Genomic DNA, 5,319 nt, shown 5'->3' on the forward strand with positions numbered 1-5,319 from the left:
TTTTTTTTTCTCTCTTTATTTTTCTTTTTTTCCCCTTCTTTTTTCCTTTTTTTTTCCCCCCCAAAAGGGGGAGGGGCCGGGGCCGGGCCGCCCCCCCCCCAAATCCGCCCCTGAGCACGTTGAAATAGTCTAGTAAATAAGTTTAACTGGGTTCGTAAATAATACTGTCCTCAAAATATTGTGGCTGAGACATGAGCCGATTAAACGTAGAAATAGGAAACCTAGAAATATAGTAAAAACCCTGAATAGTACTCCAGCGTCGCGACATGCCGACGATGGTACGAGTAGGTTGTAGGTCTACAAACGTCGCCTAAAGTAATTGATTTTACGCGGCAGAACGAAAGAAGGAAACTCCGCTTTTCAGTTGTCTCAGGCGATTGATTTTTGACAAACAATGACCTTTCAGAGGTCAAATTGCTGTCAAGAATATGAATTGGCTGCTTCGCAGCAAAAAAAGAATTACTTTATTGTATTTACATGAGTAATTTTGTTTCTAAACTAGCAATTATTTCAGTGAGCAGACATATTGCGAGACCCCCTCTAAATGATTGGTATTAGTAGTAAGTAAATCATGGTTTATAACACAGAGATGGAACCTAAATGCACCGGCAAAGAATTCAAACAACACACATCCATTATTCCTGATGATGACATAATTAATGTCGAAATATTGAATCCCAACACGATGGCTTGTATTTCAATACTTGGAGTATGTATTATACTTTCTTACACATCCATTATTTTCTTCATTTTTTCAATAGTAAAAAATACGTTAGGAAGAAGAGGGTTAGCATTGTACACTATTAGGAAGTAGACAAAAATGATAATATCTGGGAACAAAAGGGCGGATCCAGGCCGGTAAGAAAGAGGGGGATTGAATGTTCGAATTGAGTGAGAGTCTCAGAGAAGAGCCCTGGTAGAGGGGCAAACTAAGGTAGAATTACCCTTAAACCTCTGGCACCTTCATTAATTTGAGTTGGTAGTTTGCTTGACTTTTACTATTTAGCATGGTAATTTTCTGATAAGCTTTACAAAACAAATTTTCCTCCAAATAATAGGGGGAAGGGGGAGTACACGCCTTACTCCCCCTCTAAAACGTGATTTTTTTTCAAACAAATAATGGTGGATAAAATCTTCTAATCTTAAAGAAAACTGGGGATAATAATATTTGATTAAAAATTATGTTATGAGCATTAGGCCTGATATGGATGGAACCATGATGCAAAAACCACGTATATCCGATTATCATATTCCTTTGGAAGCCGTGGTAACGGCGGCCCTGGTGACGGATGACGCGGTTGCAGTAGTGTTTACCAACAGATCTTAATCGATAATACTTACAATAGAATCTTAATAACACATACGCCTGAAGCACACCGAATCTATTACGCTTCACCTTTATGTATGGCAGGCTATTATGTTTAAATAGTAGAAAGTGTTCTTATCGCGGTACTAGCGTGCGCAAATCATGCCGTGCTTCTAATAGTTTTTTTCATACGGTTGCAAGATTTACATCGCGTTGCCTTCACGCTTTAGCCTATTATCTTCCATGATTTAAGTAAACAGGTAAGATTTATACCCATATTTTTGTATAATTACTTTGGCTCGCTGCATTGTTGGTTAGTTACACTGATTCCGTAGAAAGAGAAGACGAATGGTCGTTAAAGCCTATATAGGCCTATGGAATCCTGGTTTGTTTTTCTGCAGGGGAGGATTGGGTGTGAGCGAGCGGCAATTGGGAATCTATGGTTTGAGTGTAGGGGGAATATTTAGTCAAAGAGGAAGAGGCTGGGGTGATGCCTTACCTATTACGAGGATCCAGAAGCTCTGGATCTTAAGCCATAATAATCACTTATCTGAATAATTTCACAATTGGTGGAGTTATTTTTACTTGCGCTAGAGGAATGGGTGGTGGTCGTGGTACAAGGGCCCTTCCGCTCTTCTTAAATCCATTACTGCTATGTAGCTATATATTCTCCAATGTTCTTCACTTTTTTTAAACTTTTATTAGCATACCTATATGTATAATAAGACTATTATACAGATAGGCCTATACAATTTATACGATCACTTCCTGTGACAACAGAAATAATTCAACGTAGGGTCATAGATCAACGAAACACATTTAAAAATAATTCTTTGAAATAAAATGTTTTCATTCTCAATAATGTTTAGAATAATTTACATTTTAAGTGATCAAAGATTTGTTCAATTTACATTTTGTTGTGTTATATTTCAGTGTTAGAGGCTGTAAATAATACCGTACAAACAATATAGGAGAAAAGGTTAGAGTCTCTTGTATTTTTCCCCCCAAATTATTAATTGTTGTGTGCGTCATCGTTCTTTTTGAACAAATATGCTGGTACGTTGATGACATTATACTGTAGCAGTGTGTACGGACATATAGTACAACTTATCGTGTATGATTAATGCTGATTTTCCATTACAAGGCAGTCAACCTCAACCAATTCGTTTATAGATTTTCAAATATGAGATAAACCATTGTTTAACATATTTCTTAATGTCTTTCTTAAGATAATTGTTCTGTTGGGGTGGGCTTAGATGACAAAAACACTTTTGAAAATAGGATTCCTAGAATAGGGATATTTTTAGATTGGAATGAATATAATATATTATTAATATTATTAGTAAACTATCATCATATTTCAGGAAGCATGCATTCATATAGATGATATTAAGTGTTAGACATTTGGAAACTGGGTCGGTCAGTCAGTCAGCAGATTTATAAGCCTCGGACTATTTTTAGGTTCCAGTGACAACCTTCACCCATCCCATGCATTTTGGTTTGCAAAATGGTAATCATGATCAGTGGTTAAGTTATCAATTGTATTGAAGTTTGAATTACCACTTTTGGGCCCCTCTTTTGTTATATATTGGTCTCTCTTTTGTTGCCTATATATTTGCTAAAAACAAACCCGACCCTAGGTGTGCTAAATTTTGAGTCAGTTGAGTATGTCAACAAAATTACATTTATTTGGCTTAATTTAGACCATTATTGTTGTGCTTTTTCAAAAGATTTAACACATTGTTATAATTATGTATATTCACAGGTTGTCTTTGAGAGGATGAGTAAAGAAGACCTGCCACCACCACCACCCTACGAATATGCCACCGCACCTCCCGTTTACCAACAAGCACCAGCTTTTTCTACTCAATACCCATACGGGAACTACGCGTCTGGGCTTACGGCAGCATACCCCCAGCAGCACCAAAACCAACACCATCACCAGCACCAGCCCCAGAACCAGCCTCAGCCTCCTTACGTGTACAGATCAGTGCCAGGACAGGTTAACTATGTACAGAGTGTTCACCCTCATAGGCCTAATAATAGAGTAATAGTTATGGATAATCGACGAAGGCGACAAGATAATGATCAGTACGAAGCTTTCTGCATGGGCGCGCTGTGTGCCGCCTGCCTGTGTTGCCTAATTTCTGATTAAAGATTGTTTCGTAGACTGTTACATTGGTCACAATTAGACGAAGGCTAATTATTATAGAAACTTAGGTATCAGTGGCGGATCCAGGAATTCAAGATAGAGGGGAGACAGCAAGGGGCTTTCACAGATAGAGAGTCCACTGGCTTCCTCGGCCGTTGGGGCTGAGGCAAGAAAATGTATGATTATAGCACATTTCAATACAGAAAGGACACTCTCCGACATAAATTTCATTATAATTTTATTTTTTCCTCAATTTTTTTTATAATTTTGAAAAACTTAGGTGGTGGGGGGGGGGGGTAGGGTGCGTCGGCCAGCTGGCCTCCACCCCCGTTGAATCCGCAACTGGGTATGCCAATATGTGCACCATCTAAGATTTTCGTTGCCTATATTTTCATCAGTCAATTACGGTGCCAGGGGCACAACACTTTATAATAATAAGTGTTAGCACATAAAATTTATATGCATTGGAATTTTTAAAATTTGGTGGAAAATGGTGTGGGGGGAGGGGGCACACACGTGCCCCCCTACTGGATCCGCGCCTGTATACTGTCAATAACTACGTTTGAGTGTGAAGTTGTACCATCATATTTTTATAATCGTGTCACCATTCAACAGATAACATTGTCGACCTTAAAGAAGATGAATGTTTAAATACTCGCATTATGTTGATACAATTCTCCACCATCTATCATCCAATCGGAAACTGAATATTATTTTTATTAACAATAAAAAAAAAAAAAAAAAAACGGTAACGAAACTTGTAGAGACAGAAAACTGTAATATACAGTGGCGGATCCAGAGTCTTTCAAACGGGGAGGGTTATCTTATTTGTATGCTATTTTCTTATTTCAATTCGTGGCATTGGTATGTATTGAAAATCACTATGGCTAAACTTAGGAGGTGGGGGCTGGATGCAATCTCCCACATTGGATCCGCCCTTTGACATTGAATGACTGTTGGGCAGAAATGGATCCCAGATTTTTGTTAGGGATCCCAAATTTTTGTTAGGAGATGGTTGGGGTGGGGGGGGGGGCTGGTCTAGCTACCAACAATTTTCAATGAACACTACCTTAGCCACATCATGATTGGTGGTCCCTTTATGACGCGGTTCTGATTGATAAACTAATATTTTCAAAGGTCCTAAAGGCCAACTTATATTAGGCTAATATTTCAGCACCCGGCTAAGTCCTGATGGGATAAATCAATGTGATTATTTCGGTAACGGGTGGTTTTGACGAATCTGCTGGGTCTGTCGGAAAGGGGAATTGAGTAGTTTTATTTTTAATAATCGTGTTCAGCTTTATTATTATCGAGTTAAGTATTGAACACTGAGGTAATGTTTAACGATGTATTGAAAAAGATGGATACTTGTGCTATTTATAGAAAAATATTTTGTTGTCATAAATATTATTTTAGATATAACTTTTGAAATAAATTATATAGTTATTGACTTTCTTGTATTGAATGTAGTTGGCATTGACAGAAATAATGTGCGTCATTGCATTTCAAATCAATACGATATACCTGTCTCTTATACACATCTAGATGTGTATAAGAGACAGAGCCTATATAGGCCTATGGAATCCTGGTTTGTTTTTCTGCAGGGGAGGATTGGGTGTGAGCGAGCGGCAATTGGGAATCTATGGTTTGAGTGTAGGGGGAATATTTAGTCAAAGAGGAAGAGGCTGGGGTGATGCCTTACCTATTACGAGGATCCAGAAGCTCTGGATCTTAAGCCATAATAATCACTTATCTGAATAATTTCACAATTGGTGGAGTTATTTTTACTTGCGCTAGAGGAATGGGTGGTGGTCGTGGTACAAGGGCCCTTCCGCTCTTCTTGAACCCATTACTGCTATGT

At 38.3% G+C, this 5,319-nt stretch overlaps 1 long non-coding RNA gene across 1 annotated transcript; it reads left to right on the plus strand.

Moving 5' to 3' along the window:
• Positions 1-1,134: 1,134 nt before the first annotated feature.
• Positions 1,135-4,444, plus strand: LOC117125094. The gene is made up of 3 exons (XR_004448062.1): positions 1,135-1,566; positions 2,240-2,285; positions 3,072-4,444. It is a non-coding gene; the product is annotated as an uncharacterized LOC117125094 (long non-coding RNA).
• Positions 4,445-5,319: the final 875 nt, after the last annotated feature.

This window comes from Anneissia japonica, unplaced genomic scaffold (assembly GCF_011630105.1).
Source record: "Anneissia japonica isolate Jap-2015-1 unplaced genomic scaffold, ASM1163010v1 scaffold9_len2422644_cov172, whole genome shotgun sequence".
Taxonomy (NCBI): Eukaryota; Metazoa; Echinodermata; class Crinoidea; order Comatulida; family Comatulidae; genus Anneissia; species Anneissia japonica.